Here is a 19,619-nt window from a genome sequence, read left to right as displayed (position 1 = left end):
TGGAGAACACTGGAATTCTGTGTGGCAGGGTGCCATAAATGTTTGTTAAAAAAACTTCTTGGATGTTTTAAAATGAATACTTGTTTTTGCAATCAGATCATAATGGAAAATATTGAAACAATTTTATTTCTGTATCGCTCAAGACCATTAGTGGTTTGGTAGCACAGCAAAGTGAATTGAAATCACACTACCTCCTCTGAGCTTCCGTCTTCTTTTATTTTATATCCATCTATCAACTTGCAACAACCAAAGAAGGGCCACCACTTGTTGTGATTGACATGACAGGAGCTAAAAGGGCTAGCAATGTGCTCCACATCAGCAAAGGGCTTACAGTCTTTTCTTTTCAAAACATTGGTGAACAATGTTCTTTTCTTAACTTCATGAAGTAAAGGATACCTAAGTGAATCATTCCATTTTGGTTTTTGTTGAATTCTCTATAGTTTGGATTTATTTTAAACACAGCTGGTCTATTATTGGTACATAATAATTATACATAATTGTTATTATATATTTGTACATGCACCTGATGTAACAATAAAAAGTGATCATTTTCATCCCCTAGCACTTCCTCTACCCCTCTCCTCTTTCTTCCCTTGTTTCCCTTCCTCTATTCTACTGGTCTCCCTTCTATTTTTAATAGCATTTTTAAAATAAATTTTATTGAGGTATAATTTATGTGTTATAAACTGTGGTTTAGAGTATCCTCTAAATGTACAATTCAATAAGCTTTGACATTTGTGTATACTCCTGAAACCAACACCACAATCAAGTTCCTTCACCCCACAAAAGATTCCCAATGCCCATTCATGGATCAACTTTTTTTAAACACTATAGATTGGTTTATAGTTTTTTGAAAGTATTATATAAATGGAATCAGTGGCTTGTTTTCATTGTTCCTTCTAATTGTTCATTGTATGAACATACCGTATTTTATTTCACTATTTATCTTGTAGTGACATTCATTTTGAATATGACTGAACTTTCTCAAACCAGAAGGAGAGCATAGTCACCTTGGACACAGTTTCCAGTTCTCCACCTCCTCCCAGTTCCTAGGGTGGTCAGTCCACGAATCTGCCTTATACAACTATCTCCCAGTGGCCACCTTCCTATGGCACTGCAAGATACAACCCACTCCACTTGCCCATTGACCCTCATCCCACAGGGACTGCACAGATGTGCCACAGAAGCTTCCCTCTCAGTCACAGTGTCTCTCGATGGAGCGTGTGCCTGGTTGCCCTAGAACCCCCTGTTAAGAACTCCCCCAGGGAAACTTGCTGGATAAGGCCTGAGACCACATGGGCCTCTCACCTTGTCTTGCTCCCCACTCTGTGGTTGAGCCTGCCTGGAACTGCTCCCCTGTCTCCTGTGGTTTCTCTCTTCTCTCTGGAATCTGTAAGTAGTAAACTATGCTTCTGTTACTCTGAGAGTTTTGCTGAGCTGCCTCCTCTGTGTCTTGCTTGACCGACACACCCAAACCTGACTCTCCCTGATCTCAGGCTCTCTTGGAGAGTGACTATGTTGGTTGACACAACTCAGACAGGAACCTAGAGGAGTTCTATTGGTATGAACAAGTTTCCTATGAGAGGGACACTTAGTCACAGGTCAGACACTTAGGCATTAGGTCATCTACCAGGATAAAGAATCCTGTGAAAGGCATTCTGTGAATGTCCAAAACCATGTTCCCAGAAGTACCATCAGGGCTAGGCTATAGTTTACAGTCACTCAACAGAAAGAAACCTCAAGGCCAAATTAGAGGAAAATACAAAATACCCATTGACCAGTGTGTTAATTTCCTAGGGCTGTCTTAATAAGCTACCACATGAGTGGCTTAAAAACAGAAATTTTTCTCTCACAGTCTTAGAGTATGGATATTTGAAATCAAAGTGTAGCCAGGGTCACATTATCTCAGAAAACTCTAGGAAAAATCTATCCTAGGACTTTTCCCCAGCTTCTGGTGGTTGCTGGCAATCCTTAGCATTGTCGACTCAATTCATTTTCTGCTTGCATCTTCACCTGGCGCTGTCTCTGGTCTGTGATGCAAATCCCCTCTTCTTATAAAGATAACAGTCATATTGGATTTAGGGCCCACCCTATTTCAGCATGACTTCCTATGATTTCCTCTGCAAACCTGTATTTCCAAATATGATGACTTTTAGAGGCACCAGGTAGATATGAATTTGGTGATGGTGGAAGAATAGTATTCACTCAGAACAGTGGGCCCTTGGCATTTACTATTTTGCTTACTATGAATTAGGCTGGTATGAGCACTAGTGTATAAGTCACTATGTGGATGTATACTTTCTTTTGTGTTTGGTAAATACCTAGGCATGGAATGTCTGGCTTGCATGGTAAATGTGCTTTACTTATTAAAAACTGCCAATAGTTTTGTAAAGCAGCTGTACCATTTTATGGGAGTTATTGTACATCCTTTCCACATTTGGAGTGGTCAGATTGATTATTTATAGAGCTCCTTACCTAGGTTGATACAACTTCTTTGTCAGACATACATATTGGGAATATTTTCTTCTAGTCTATAGCTTGCCTTATTATTTTTATTTTTTTGCTAAGAGCAAAAGTTTATAATTTTGATGTCATAACCAATTTATAAATAATTCCACAGTTTGTTCCCTAAGAAATTTGCCTATTCAAGGTTTCCTCTTCTTCCTCCTTCTCTCTTTTTTCTCCCCTACTCCTCCACCTTCATCCACCTCCTTCCTCTATTTCTGTAAATGAAAAGAGAACAAAATGGACACAATTCCATGTAATCCAGGGCAGCTCAGATAGTTGATTTTAGATAGTTTAAATTGAGAATATAAATTAGGTATCCAGGTGGATCAAGTAGATATGTTTAGAAGGTAGCAGTGAGGGATGGGCTAGAGATGTAAATTTGGGAGTTACTGACAAAACAATGTATTAAACATCATCAAACTCAATAACATCAACAAGAAAATTAGTGTAGATTAAGAAGAGTCTTACCAAAGACTGAGAACATTTTAACTTAAGAGGTCTGGAAAAACAGAAGGAACTAGCAAAAAAAGAATGAAAAGGAGTGACCAGAAAAGTAGGAGAGAATCCGCAAGTGTGGTGTCCTAAAAGCTAAGATGAGAAAGTGTGTCAAAGAAGAGGGAATGGTCAACAATTGAGGGCTGATGCGTCACAGGAAACAGCCAGGCATCAACCATGGTTGTCCAGAGGAGTTTTTCAGTGACTGAGATCAGAGAACTTAAGACTTCAATGGAAGACAAATAGAGTAGAGCAGGTATGATAGAGAATTGGAGGATACGGAGAGAGCAACTTTTTTTTAAGAGAGAGAGAGAGAGAGAGAGAGAGAGAGAGAGAAATTTATATATATATATATATATATATATATATATATATATATATATTGGTTGTTCAAAACCCTACAAAGCTCTTGACATATCATATTTCATACATTAGCATACATTAGCTTCAAGTGAGTTATGAACTCCCTTTTTTACCCCAAGTACAGATTGCAGAATCACATGGGTTACACATCCACATTTTTACATAATACCATACTAGTAACTGTTGTATTCTGCTAGGTGGACACAACATCTTTATTTTATTTTTATGTGGTGCTGAGGATCAAACCCAGCACCCCTGCGCATGCCATGCAAGCGCGCTACCGCTTGAGCCACATCCCCAGCCCCAGAGAGAGCAACTTTTGTAGAAGTTTTGCTTCAACAGAGCCACTCAGTTTCTGGTGGGGGAAATGGGATGAAAACTATTTTTAGTACAAGTTTCCTTGAAGGGCTGTTGTGGTAACTGTATATATACTAATCAAAGTGAATATACATTAGATCTAAACTGTGCAGATTACACACAAACTATACAAAGACAGAATTGAACACATCTTACTGGTGAGAGGGAGATTTGACTGGTTAAAGGTCACATTAATTAGGACTGCTTTGGCTGCAAGGAACAGAACCCCTCTAGAGCCAACTTAAACAAAAAGGGAGTTAATTATAAGAATATGAATATCTTGCAGAATCTGAGGGTGCAGATATAAAATTGGTCTCTGACATGGGTTAATGGATACTTCTAGTACACATTCTTTATCTGTATCTCTACTTCCCTCCGGAAGTCGTTCTATCCATTTCTTTTAGTTTTGCAGGCTTTTTTTCCTCTGTATCACAAGGTGAAGTGGGAGAGTGTCGAGAGCCACCTGAGGGTTCTATGTGGACTGCATCAGCATCGCAGCTGGTGAGGGCATAGGTCTGTCATGGGAACGTTCCATGGCACCTCCCCCCCACCAGGAATAGACCACCTGATGCAGGTGAATTCCCCCTCTGCTCTGTCAAAGGTCCCACACAGCACCCAGCACCAGAGATGGGGTGACATGTTGTAGCAGCACAGCCCCTCTGAGTTAGGTGTGATCTGCAGAGATGCCAATCAACCTACTGACTGCAAGGCATCACAAAGCAAGACTCCACCCCTGAAACCTTATCCTTGCCTTTGATGTACCCCCTTAAATAAATCACAGGAGCTATTTTCTAATTGTCTAACTCCAGCTCCTGTGTGGACTGGACCTATCAGGGGCTCCATCTTTTGAAAATATCTTTCTGACTTTGTATTTGTTCTTCATTAATTATTCTAGACTTTAATTTCCTAGGTGGCTTAAATCCTCCTGAACAGGAAGAAGAACCCCTAATGAGGCACTGGATGCCTCCCCATAGTAGAACCTTCCCTACCACTGAAGTGTCTCCTCTCTCAGACACTTCTCCATTCCAACTGTCCTCAGTCCATCTCAAAATTAGTTTCTCTTATTGACGTACCTATGTCAAGTGCCACCCCTGACCTAAGCAACTGAAGTCATGGGAATCAACTGGTATAGTAAAACCACAACTGCAAGGAATAACTTCTGATGGGTAGAATGAGCCACTTCCAGATTATAGGGAGCTGAGTCCTGAAAGATAATACAAAGTGTAAAATACTACACAGATGAAGCACTCTTCCGAATACAGTAAAATGAGGTAGAAGCTCACGGAGATCAGTCAAAACAACAACTACATTATACAAGTATACAGAATTCACAAAAGTTATGTATATATATATATATGTGTGTGTGTACATACATTTGGCTTGAGGTTGAATTTCTTGACTCTACTGGAACATTTGTCTTCCTAATTGTGATGTACCTAGTCTTATAATAAAATTGATTTATATTCAATTAACAGTGAGTTTAGACAGGATAGAAATGGCTTGATGAATGAGGAGGTCTCACTAGCTCCCTACACATGTATCCATCTAATCACGCATTTTTTTTCTAGTGAGAAATTTGAGCTACTGAAAACTCAAGTGCCATATGTAAGATCTTTTGGCTGGTTAACAAAAAAGCCAGAAGTTTTTTCACCTACTTTAATATTACCAACTGCTACTCAACTTTGCCAGAAGATACACAATATTCATGCAAATATGTCTGTAAGGAGCTCTTTTCATCTTCAAAGATGAACTGATGGAAATAATAATTGTGTGAGTTGAAATTTAAATATATATATATATATAATCTATATTATATACAATATATATCATCCATATTATATATTATATATATATATGTGTGTGTGTGTGTGTGTGTGTGTGTGTGTGTGTGTATATATATATATATATATATATATATATATATATATATATATATATGTTTTACTGTGCTTGGAAACAATTTTCTATTTGATTTTAGCTATATAAACATTTTTATAAATGTGAGAAAAACCAGCTGCATCAAATGCACATTCAAAAAAAGAGAAAGTAAAGCTGAATAAGTGAGTGTGGAACGTTCTAGAAGTAAGGAGGTGTGGCATTTACAAGGACAGAGAAGACAGCATGGCACCCATATGCCCAAGTCTGCTTGAGCACCAGCAGGTCCTGTGGCAGTTTACCCTCTTGGGACAGTGATAACAGATAGAGCAAGAATGTTCTCTTGTTGAGCACATTACCAAAAACATCATTCCAGTCTTGTTAGCAAAAAATAATATTTTTCCTAAGTTTGCATCACATCTTATTAGACTTAGGATACTATCTATTATCTACATAGGAGATTTAAAGTGTCCTTTTGATAGGTAATGCAATAGGTAAAACATTAAACTACAGATATTTTAGAATAAAAAAATCAATTTGATCTCCCTATGAGTTATGCAGAAATATCTCCAAATTTCTTCCAAGTTCATCTGGCGTTCCAAGGCTGTCTTACTGAGTCTTCATAATTGGCATGGTATTCAATCTTCCTGGACCTGTTTTCTCTCTTCAAAATAAAAAATATATGTATAGCAAAATCTACTTGATAGAGTTGGTTCCAAAATGGTTAGGTAATTTATATAAAGTGCTTAGTATCTAATTGCTGCTAAAACAGAACAATAAAAAATATATCTCTTCCTTTGACTATACTATTCATTTTTTACCATATTTTTTCCACACCAATATCTTCTAGTTTATGGGAGAAAGGAGGAAAATATGAATATTATACAAGATGCTCAAAAACTCACTTATCCCAAAATATATTTTTCAGTGCAAGAATCCTACTAATTTTATTTTCTATTTAATACATAATCTTCCATCATTGACGCATGCTTCTAAACAAAAACAGAGACTCCATGGTCTCTGGGTATGAAGGTCAGTGAGAGAGCTCTTGCCTAGCATACACAAAGTGTGGGTTTAATTTCCCTAACTAGAATAGGGGGAGTGGGGAATCAAATTGTTACACAATTACCCATTTTATTGACATCTGAACTATATCAAAAACAAATCATCTTTTAACTAATTCACCTTAAAGGAATTTTGAATGGAACATTCATATCAGAAATCATAGTGGAGATCCTGATGTACTGCAATCTTACTATAGCTGCAAGAAAGTTTTGATTAATTTGAGTGAAGTTCACATTTAATAGAGTTTGGGCTTTCTCTCAACAATCAACCAGTAAATTTTACTTGATACCTTACTACATACCATGTTAATAAGGGATAAACCATATATACAACATGCACAGAAACACATATGTAGTTGGCCTTGCATATCTGTGGGTTCTGAATCCACAGATATAACCAACCACAGATTGAAAATACTGGAGAAAAAAACTGCACCTTTACTGAACATGTACAGCCTTTTAACTTGACATTATTCACAGCAGTGAAGTATAACAACCATTTAGATAGCACTTAGATTGTATCAGATATTATAAGTAATCTAAAAATTATTTAATGTCTATGGAAGGCTGTGCATAGGCTATTTGCAAATACTTCACCATTTTATGAAAGAAATTTGTACATCCATGTATATTAGTATCTGTTCAGGATCTTTGAACCAATCCTCTGCAGATACCATAAGATGATTGTATATGCTTATGCATATACTTACATATGTGAAGATACGAATAATAACTTCCTTAGTCAAGTTACTTACAATTTAACTCCTATATTTTGAAGTAAAGACTAATAGTAAAATCTTGTTATATAATTCAGTTAAAATATTTTATCCTATGATTGGTGGCATTTCTAGTAATAGTTGAGCAAAATGAAAGTAATGATAATCAGGATAAGAGAATCTGTACAATCTTACAACTGTGTATACTTTCTTGTAATGCAATATGACATATCTTATCAATGTGGCATTTTAGTCAATTTCATCTTAAAATATTTTTATATCAATTTAGCTTAAATTCTTATAGAATTTCAATAAAAGTTTTTTGTTTCTACCAAGCAAATACAATGTAGGTGTCGTAACCGACCAGATGTATTAATGTAGGATTTGGAACCCTTAAAAAGAGTTTCCCTAGCTATTCCACTACTCAGTACTCAGTATTTTTCCAAAAGAATTTAAATCATCATACTATGGTGATACAGCCACACCAATATTTGTGGCAGCACAATTCACAGGAGCCAACTTGTGGAATCAGCTCATATGCTCATCAACAGTTGAATGGTTAAAGAAAATTTGATATACATACATCCAATGGAGTTTTACTTAGCTATAAAATAGAATGAAATTATGGCATTTGCTGGTATATGGATAGAACTGGAGAACATCATGCTAAGTGAAGTAAGCTTGACTCAGAAAGTCAAGGGCTGAATGTTTTCTCTTGTGGAAGCTAGGCTAAAATGAGGGGAAAAAAAGAGGAGAACCCATGAAAATAGAAGAGAGCTCATTGGAATATGGGAAAGAGATTGAGTTCAAGGGAAAAGGAACAGGAAATGTGAGGAATGTTGGGATGCAATTGACCTAACTGTCCTTTGTGCATATGTGAATATACCACAGTAAGTTTCACTTTCATATATATCTATAAAGCATTGATTTTAAAAAGCCTTAGGAAAAGGAGAAATTCTCATATTTAAATAAAAGCATAAAATTATTTCATCAAATAAAATTATTCCAATGAATTTAGTGCTCTTTGACTTTTAAATCCAGAATCATATGAAAATTTCCTGATTTAAATCCATAGATATTTGGGGAATAAAAAATAAAACAAGATGCCACAGAGTGGTTTCAAAACATATAAATGTCTCATTGAGTTTTTAAAATATTTTTATTGTATAAGTGCCTTTGTGCAGACATAACCAGGGAGTTTTTCTTCTTAGATATACTGTTTATGTCGTGTTTACTAAATTCCCTTATTTGAACTCACTTTTGGCTTATCCTATGCATATAGTGCAGAAATTATGTCAGCTACAAATAAATATATTTCCAAAGAATACAGTGACATACTATAAGAATTCTTTTATCCAACAAATAATGTTATATACTTATTACCAACAAGTAGCAGTATATATAACTGTGAGCAAAAACAGATGAGATCCTTCCCCTAGTAGAGCTTGCAGTCTATGGAGGAGACATCATTCATCAAGTAATTACAGAAATACATACGTGATCGCAGCAATGAAAAATCTTTGGAGAAAATCTATGTGGTGCTATACAGAAGCTTATTTAGCAGGAACTGATTTTGTCCAGTACATCAGGAAAGACTTTTCTAGAAAGTGATGCTTGAATTGAGCTTTGAAGAAGTTAATTCAGAAAATGTTCTGGGAGAAGGACTAGAATATGCAAAAGCCCTACTGATACAAATCTGGTAAGACTGGGTCAGAGAGAGATCCAGGGCGGTCTTTGTTTAAGAGGATGCTGCAGAGGTGCACTGAGACAAGCCCAAGCAGTTCACCTGAGGAATTTTACCTTCAATCTTAAAGAACTTTGAAGCATCCAAGGGTTTTAAGCAATGGGGCGAAATAATGGATTTACATTTAACAAATAGTATTTTGACTTCTCCATGAGCAGCAAAGTATATATATGGAAGAGAGTCAATTTTGATAGGCTAATTAGTAGGATATACCATAAAATATGAAAAATAATAGCTTGGGAATAAAGGAAAGTGGCTATATTTTCTAAAAATTAGAAGATTTTATTTTTACCATGATTGTAAAACTGCTATCAAACTTGTTCTGCAGTAAGCAAACACAAAACTGGACAAAATATATAATGTATTGTTTTCATTTATTAAGTAACAGAACTTCAGAGAAGAGAAACTCTTGAAGCCAACTTTATAAATGACACAGTCCTCTGAATGGAGATGTTTTTCCCTACTGCTGATACAAGAGTTAGAGCTCAAAAAGCAGCAGTCACACTGAGCTGTGGAGAAAGAGGCTGCCAAAGCAGTAAAAATTTATAAGACAAGTTACCTGAGAAATGGGAGTTGTACCCAGGTTACGGCAAAGTGACTGAAAGTCTGCACTGGGAGTTCACTATGAATCTTGGTTTGAGGCTAAGCTATACATGAATAATATTAATAATAATAAGACTGCAAGACCTAGCAGACAGTGATCTCTGCAGTGGTAGAGATATCTGAGATCCAACTTAGACAGAGCAGAGAAATCTCATGAGTCTCTCCTGAATTTGGTCGAGACTATGTGCCAAAAAGACATAATTTAGGATGAAGGATGATATCACACTCAAGGACTAAAATCAAATTTAAAAAGATTTGCTTTAACAACAGATAAAACCATGATTGGCAAGTTCAATAGAAGTCAGTGATGTAATTGTTCTCCAGAATAAAATAAAACATCACTTAAAAGAAGCTAATATGTCAAAATACACCCTATCATCACCTATATCTAAAAACAACACATAAAAAAATAGAAAAAAAAAGAGATTCCATAAATAGGTGATACCATAAACAAAAGAAGAAGCTAATGTTATCTAGAATCCCTCTAACACGTTGCCCAAGGTCTACCCATGATTTAAACAATTCAAGACTTATAGGAAAATATAGACCACAATTAAAAACAACAGCAATTAAGAGAAATAGAATTTAAGATCTTAGGTATTGGAATTAGCAAAAAAGACTTTAAAAAGAGTTATTGTAATTATACTCCAAGGATTAAAAGAGAAAAAAGATCGTTTTGAGTGAAGAGATAGGGATTCAGCTTTGATGTAGAAATAATAAAAAGATAATCAAGTGGAATCATCTAGAGCTAAGAAGTACAACAACTAAAATTTAAAAAGAAAACAAAATACAAAAAAGGCTCAGTAAGACTAAAATTAGATATTGTATTTAAGAACAAATAAGTAGATATTGTCAGATACTGTTCCCTCTGTAGAACACAGAAAAAACTCAACAAAACAAATGTAAAAACATAAAAGATCAGTTATCTGAGGGACAATATATGTAAGACTAGTATGCACGTATTTAGATCTTCACCATGGCCTGTGTGCAGAGGGGTCCTGCATGGGGAGGGAGTAGGTAACCATCAGAGGTGTGAGCTGGCTGGAAATAAAAAGTCTGAAAAGTAGTATTAAGAAATAAGCACAAAAGATGAGAAATATATTATTCAAAGAGGGGACATTGACAGGTGGAAGAGACCTGATGGATCTGACCCTAACAAAGGGAAAAGACCTCGAATGCTGAATTTATAGTGAAACACATCAAAGGGATTCACTGAGGAGCTTCTTTAGGACAACAGGATGAAAATGGAGAAAACAAGTTATTTGGAGCTTGGCAAGTTATGCCCATTCCCAGGCAGCTGTATTTGAACCTAGGGCTGTGAGCTAAGGCAAGGCACAAGCAAGATCTGTTTTTTTGGAACTGGAGAATTTCACCCAGGAGTTCCCAGTAAAGCAACTTCCCTGCCTTATGATGGCTCAAACACGCCTATAATTCAAACACAACTTTCAACATTTAGATGTTCTAAACCAACAGGTGCACACACACACACACAAAAAAAAAAAAAGGGTAAAAAAAATTTGAAAAATTACAAATTTTGCAGGATAATAGTACAATAGTGCTGAAAACCAAAAATATCTTCATATTTCCTTATATTTTCTTTTAAATTATATTGGTCAATTATATTATTATATCATGTGCATGTATGAATATGTAACAACGAATTCCACCATGTTGAATTATAATGCACCAATAAAAAAGGAAAAAAGATATAAGCCTACACTTTAAGAAACTAGAAAAAGAAGAGTAAATTGAATGCAAAGTGTGTAGAAGTATTTAAATAAAGTCAGTGTCAGATATCAGTGAACTAAAAAAGAGAAAATTAATAAAGAAATGTTTCTTATAAAGGATAATAAAATTGACATAAATGAATATTACCAATGTCAAGAATAAAGATATACTGAAGGCATTTGTAGACTAAAAATATTATGAATATCCAATGATTAAAAAATATATAAAGTAGGCAAATTTCTTTCGAAATACAACTAACCAAAACTGACACAAGAAGAAATAGAGAAATTCAAGTTGCCCTTTATCTAGTAAAGATATTGAAATTGTTCTCAAAAACCTTCTTACAAAGAAAACAAGACCCCAATTGTTTCATTAGTGAATTCTACCAAGTATTTTATAAAGAATAAGTACCAAGTCTACACAAATTATTTTTTAAAACAAGAGAAAAAGTGAATGCTTCCCAATTCATTTATAAGTTCTTAATAACTCTACTAACAAAACCTGATGATGATATTATAAGAAAATAAAATTAAAGACCAATATCACTCCAATAAATGTAATAAAAATGAACTACTGTTATATGCAAAACCTTAAAGTTCAAAAATATTGTGTGAAAGAGAAGAGTCAAAAATATATTATAGAATTCCTTCCAAAAAATGTTCAAGAAAGGAAAAACAAATCTAAAATGGGAGAAATTAAATGTGTAATTTTTTATGGGGTGAGAGAAAGAGGTGGAGATTGACCAGAAGAGGGCAAGAGAGAAATCTCTGGGATGCTGGGTTGTTCTGTATTGTGATGAGGGTGATGATTATGCAGATTCATATTGTAGATATGAATAAAAGAAAGATGACAGGTAGATGATGGAATAAAACACTCATCAAGTCATATACTGTGTATTTTTGTGTTCCACCTCAGTTTTTTAAAAAATTATATCGTAGATGACAAAATGATCAGAGTTTGTTGACAGAAAATGTTCATGTGTTGACAGAAAAATGCAGTTATGACAGAATAACGGGAAGAAAAATGAAGTTCAGAGAAATCTTTTTTCAGTCTTAAAAAAATGCTTAAATTTATTACCTGGAATTAGGTAGAAGATGGGTGGGATCCATAAATAAGAAATGTCTTTAAAAGTTTACAAACAGGGGAGGAATCAGAAACACAGGTATTTCTGTTGTAGTCAACAGTAACTCATTATCCTTTATTTGAAATATAACATTCAAGAGGAAATGGAAAGTGCCTTGCCAAGTACATTATTCCTGAAACTTGCTATAGTCCATCCACAATGGATTACCCTGGATTTTTTTTTAATTTTAATTAATAAATTTTATTTATTTTTTTTATTTGTTTTACTTAGTTACACATGACAGTACAATGATCTTGACATATCATACATTTGAATCAGACGTGGGTTTTAAACGGCACATCGAGCAAGTTTTTGTTTATGTTTTTGTTTTGTTTGCCAAATAAAGATGTGCAACTGGAAAAATGGCTACTTCAAAAGAAGGTGATACTAAAAGAACCAAGGAAAGAAAATGGCATGGGAAAGCATTGCTTTATAATTCCACTACATATTGATTGATACAACTGGCATTTCTCAAGCTCTGTCACAACTGCACTATAAAGCCGTCAATGCACAGGACATTGATGAATACCCTAAAGCATGCAAATAGCAGAACTCATTTTTCACAAACTTTTGGTTAATGAGAATGACTTAGGTCCTCAGGGGAAAGGAAAAGGAGGGAGGTCAGCCTTGGCATTCATTCTGAGCAAAGCCAAGTGATTCCAGCTGCGCCTTGGAAGTTATGATGAGTTACATGAGCTCTCTGCCAGCCTTCCACCTAGTGTGGGATGGGAAGCCACACACTGCCCCTCCTGCTAACTGAGGAGCACAGAGACTCTAGTTTAAAGAAAACTTAAAAAGAAATGTTATTCCTTAAAAATCTATTGATGTGGCAAATTAACCCATTTTGGCTCATAGTTTTTTAAAAAAGCATATACTTCAAGGATGAAATATTTAGCATACCATCAATATGGGAAGGATGTGAGAGAATAATATCAGTTATTTATTAGCCATTTTTCTGTATATAACAGTAAGGTAAATTCAATATTTTTAAGTATGTAAGCCCAGTCAATAAACTAACCTTTGTATTTCCTCCAAATTTTCCTTTTAATTTGAAGTTGTTTTAGCTAGTAGATTCAGAGGTAGAAATTTTAAGATAAAAACATATTAGTGTATATATATATATATATATATATATATATATATATATATATATATATAATCTGTATGTATAGATATAAATAAATATATGTATTTATTATTAAAAATAATGCTCCCTTAAGCCTTTCTATCTTTCCAAATATTTATTAAGATAATTTGAAATTTTGGATATTTTTCAAACATTATTTTGACATTCATTTTGGTTTTTGAGCATGCTCATGCGTAATATGAATGGAACCCCATAGAAATGCCCTCTAGGGCACTGTGGTAATCCTACATTTTATGGTTCTCTTGCTCAGGACTTTTTTTTAAACTAGGTCTTATTTCTTTTTAAGTTCTTTATTTTTTTTCCTCCCAGCTCAGATGTATTTATGTTTTAATCCTCATAAATGAAGTTCTATAGTATAATCTAGCACCAATAAGAACATAAAACATAAATTTGAAATAAGTCATCAAAATCACATTGTGATATTCAGTCATAATGGCCTTAAGTAACACTCATATTACTTTTTGTAGATGACAAAATTATCAGAGTTTGGTGGCCAATTACAAATTGAAATGAAAACAGAAGCTTAAAACTCATAGGAAACTCAAATACTAAAAAAAAAAAAAAATTCACAAAGCCTATTTTAAAACACATGTGAGATGAAACCTTAGTAGATAAGAATGTATTCTACTAAAACAATCATCCATCAGAAACATCACTTCCAGCATTCTAGATGGTATGGATCCGTTACGAATAGGTTCTAGGATACTGGTCTACAATTACTTCCTTTTTCATCTCAATGTAATAAATCTACATAACCATTACTTTATATATATATATATATATATATATATATATATATATATATATATATATTACTTCATAAATACTATACTAGATTAACTGTTACTCCATTGAACAGCTGAGATATTTAAATTTTTCACTGCTATAAGTAAATATATATATATATTTATAAATATATATATTTTATATATATATATAGTATTTTGGCATTTTTTCCATTAAGTTCTTTATTATGACTCACTTATTACCAGTCTTCCACAGTTTTCCTGAGAGATCTTTGTTTTCTGAAAAATTTAAGAAAATTTTTATTTAGTCCTTTTATGTGTCAGAATCATTATGTGCTTTTGCACATAAATTAAAAATAAGACAGGATAGAGAACTTGGAGGTGATTACTCTTTTTATCAAAATTTTGGGAAGTATATTCTAAGGGTTTGTGGTTAATTTAATGTAAGGAGAGATCTAATATAGAAGGGATTTCTTAATTCTTTAATAGGGAATCAGTTTTCTATATTTATTTCTTTTTTCTTTTCTTGCTTGAGTATGTAAAGACATTTTTCTTTATTCTTTAAATCCAAGCATTCCACAAGCAAACATAAATATAGATAATTTTCATTGGTTTTCTCTAATCCTTAGTGAGCCCTTTTGATAAAATTTACTTATTTTTTACACCTTTATTTTATTTATTGTTTTGTGTGGTGCTAAGGATAGAAACCCAGTGCCTTACACATGTAAGGCAAATACTTGACCAGCTGAGCTACAACCCCAGCCCCCAAATTTACATATTAATTTAACAAATATTTATTGAGTACTATTTTTATGACAATTACAAAATATCTCTAGGGACATTGAAATGAAAATGAAAGACAAAAATAACTGCCTTCATTCCAGTGGGGGAGGAATAAAACTAAACAAGTATTTGTGTTACATGCAATTGTCATTTTTTATAGGCCAAAATTATTTAATGCCAGTTATTTCATACTGTTCAACATGTTAAATTTAGAGTATATAAGATAGTAATAAGTGCTGGAGAGAAAAATTATAGCCAGATAAAAGGGAAAAGGGAGAAAAGTTGTTCCTAGTGTTGCCTGTTTTAAATTGATAATAGGGCAATATTCTTAAAATGCACATCAATCTCATCACAAGGTTTATAAACCTTTATCTGCCATAACTCTTACCTATTCTTTCAGTCTCATTTCAGATCATTCTCCATTTTCGCTTCAATCATACCATCCATCATACTTTCCCTTGAACATACCTATTCTTCCTCTCCCGGGAGATGTTTCTTTAACTACTTCTAAGTTTAGTCTTTTGTTTGCATTTTTTTCTTGTTCAGATCATGCTGTGATCATGATCCTAATTCTACCTTCTCAGTCTTCTACTCTCCCCCATGCCTAAGCTGGATTCTGAAACTTAGTAGGGAACCCCAGTTTGTCCAACTCTGATGATTGTTCTTGCAAGTGTTTGTACCTACCTCTGGCAATTAGCCCTAATGGTTCTCAGTCCTGATCGTGCATTTGATTCATTTGGGATCTTGTTTTAAAAACATCCATTTCCAGATGCCATCCCATATTAATTAAGCCAAAAATACAGAAGTAGAGACCCCAAATCAATACTACTTAAAACTTACTCCAACTAATGCTAATTTGCTTAAAGGTCGGAGGTGCTTTGTTAAATTCTGATTCCTAAGTCCCACCTCCCAGATACTCTGATTTATTGGTTCAGTGGTCTAGACTGGACAATGTTAAAGAGTTCCCTAGGCAATTTCACTCATAGCCAAGGTGAGAACAACTGGTTTGGGTGGCTAATTATAACATATAATAATAGAATGTGGAAGGATCTGCAGAAAAAGAAGTTACTCATTGATTGAGAAAAAAAAATTTCCCTCTACTGTCTTAGATTCTGCAATTGGACATGTGACTTAAATTTAGGAAAGATGAATTAGTGAAAAACATACAATTTTATTTATTGTTAATATTTTAATTTTTGCATGCATAGAGACCTTTATAGAAAACAAGTAAAGACCCAAGAAGTGATTATAGCCAGGAGTTTATATACCATTTTCCCACAGGGCAATAAATTGTGAGGAAGTAACAAAGCAAAGAAAAAGAGGTTTGAGCTTCTAGGGTTAGCACATGGAGGAAGGGTATGTATACATGGGAGAAAACTAATGGAAGACAAGGGTTGTTTGATGAGGTTTATTATGCAACTCATCTCACTGGTGTCTCCATCTTTGATTATAAAAATTGTTCCCTCTCTCATGGTACGAGAGCAGGGCAGCTTCTTAACAGAAATATAGTCCCTGCTTTCATGCAAGTCCAGGGAAGGTAGAGAGATTTTCCTCTGTCTGCTTGTCTCAATTAACTTCAGCACAAAATAGTCTTTATGTCAAAGGGGCATATTTTGAGGATGGCATATTTTGACCACCTTCAGGTGAAATACAGATGGAGAAAGTAAAAATAATAAGTAGCCACAGTGAGGCACAAAGTGTCATATGTTCACTCATTTTCCACCATGATAATGCCATTTTGTTTTTAAAATTACAACTAGAAGACGATAAACAAATAAATACATAAACTTTCATGCCTGAGATCATTCATCTAGTGAGGAGTCAAGTTCAAACCCAACCTGGTACCAATATCTACCTTCTCAACCACAAGAATAGGCTACTTTGCCTCTAAATGGAATGGAGTATCTCTGATGCTACCTTTAGATAACATTAAAAACATTTTAATTGAAGTCAACTTATGTCAAATTAAAATGGGAACAAAGTCGCATTGATAGCTATGGGTCTGTGTATTGTTTGTACCCCAAATCATGCAAAAACACACTTGAACTCCTTGTCAAAGTTGATGCTGAGTTATAGCTGAAGAGGATTCTGAGGATGTAATCAAACCAAGAAGAGACCTTTATCGCAACCCAAAGCAGTGTTTTCCAAAGATTCTCTTGAAGATAATAAAAAGGGTTCATGAAATATCTTCAGTAATTTGAAAGTCCCAATATAAATTCTGTATGTCCTTGGCTCTTTTTGAGCCAGCATAGGCCAAGTCACCAGATTTGGTTTGGTCTAGAATTATATCAACTCAGAACAGTAAAACTGATAGCTCAGTTAGCCTAAAACTCTTGAGGTGACAAAGAGCTCCAGGATTACATTCGGGACAACTGATAAGAAAGAAAAGACAGAGTGTACCTCTTCCTGAGTGCTCTAGTGAATGATTTAGGGAAAGTAAGTATAGAGCAGGTTTGGGTCGCAGAATCACTCTCAGAGCCTGGGAGTGAAGTTAGCCAAGACAGGCTTTTTCAAAAATATAAATAAATAAAATGCTGACCTGAACAAAAGGACATACACACTAGTGGGAGAAACTATGATTATACTCCCTAAAGATGGAGGTTAATCTACACCCTTCTATTGATGGTTAACTTCTGTGAGTTTTCCTGTCAACCAGAATCATATGGAAGCCCTAACAGAAGGAAATGTCATCATTAAACCATACAGTTTTGTATTTCAAAACAGAAAGTAATTTTTAATAATTTCAAGGATATTGTTTCAGGTCTTCAATTTTAGGAAATACATTACCTTTTTAAAAAATATCTTTAATGTTTGACACACTGATTTCTCTTTCCATGATCTTGGTACTTCTTTGAAAAATGAAGCAAAAACTTTGAGATTTAAGTTTGATCTGGACTGAATCTCTCCAAATTCATTATCTTATGCAGATCCAAACACTACTGCTCAGCAACCAGGACATTCAGACCATCATTTTTATTCCTTTCACACAAGGTGAGTTGGATCTCTTAGGTCAGAGTCGGCTTTGTAAAGCAAAGAACAGGAACCAGGTTTGATATTGTGTTTCAGTAAGCCAAACTGAGAAACGGAGGTTTAAACCCAACACAATGAGAGTTTCTGAACACTTCTCATGCTTCTGATTTTCTTGAAAATAAGCCTCCTTGGGTTGCATGGTGTCTTTAACCTTCAAACTGTCCTTTCTCCAAGAGCTCCATGCCTTTAGAAGATATGTGTTTACTTAGAGAAATCTAATTTGTGTTTTGTTAATGTGTGCTGTCTTTTCTTGCTAGATTACATTAAACGAGAAATAGAGTTACCCAAAAACCATCTCACTTGAAATCATTCATAAGCTATCAACAAGGGAATCCATATACCAATTTCCTTTTTGCTTTATAACCATCCACAGCACTAACTTGACCTTTACCTAAACAGGACTATAATTGCAGTTAAGATTATATAATTTACAATAACAACAAAATATTACTTTGAAGGAACTGCTACTGGGCACAAATGTCTCACAGCCATTAAGTGTATCATTCATCTTGAGGAGAAAATTATTCTTATCCACATCGACATTTTTAACATAAACTGTAGTACTCTCTGTTGGCACCTTTTTACGTACCCATTAATCTCAATAGTAAAGTCTCAGTCTCACCCACCTAGTCTCTGAAGTTTGGATGTCACTACTGTGTACAATAAAAATTGTATATTCATGAACTCCATTTGTTTTATGTCCTTCTCTCTGTCAAAGCCTCCCAAGCAGCATATGCTCTGCTCTGTGGAGAATAAAATCAAATTTGTCTGTCTTGTCATATTGTCATCAAAGTGATAGTATCACAATTAGATTAACATTTTGTGAAGGAGCTGAAGGGAGGGAAATGGAATAGGAGCACATTATAATAAAATCCACTTAACCCTTTCAGTCACAAATCCCTTTTTCTCAAGCACCCGGAGGCAAAGAAGGCAATCAGACTCTAAAATAAGTGACACTGTCAAATTATTATGATCTATGTCGGAATCAAATAGGTCAGTTACTAGGCCTGCAAGGTACATTTTTACTTGAAGGGACCATTAAGATTTTGTGACAACAATCTTCAGAAGTAAGACACTTCCTAGGGTTCTCTAAACGAATCAGTGTGGGTTTAAGCCAGCAAGAATTGGTTGGGATGGTTGGTGACATTATTTGACCCTTGCTATATTATCACTCATTGAAGTCTTAAGTTCTAACTCTAAGAAAATTCCATAACCCATAATGGCTAGGTCCCAGGAAATTTATTCAATTAAAATACCAGATAGAAAGTTTTATTTCCATGATTCTGATAGTTAAAAGGAAAGTACTATGAAACTCTAACAGAAAATGTTGTGAGTCG

This window comes from Callospermophilus lateralis, chromosome 13 (genome assembly GCF_048772815.1).
Source record: "Callospermophilus lateralis isolate mCalLat2 chromosome 13, mCalLat2.hap1, whole genome shotgun sequence".
Classification (NCBI taxonomy): Eukaryota; Metazoa; Chordata; class Mammalia; order Rodentia; family Sciuridae; genus Callospermophilus; species Callospermophilus lateralis.
The sequence above is the reverse complement of the archived record's forward strand: the minus strand, read 5'-3'. Positions refer to the sequence as shown.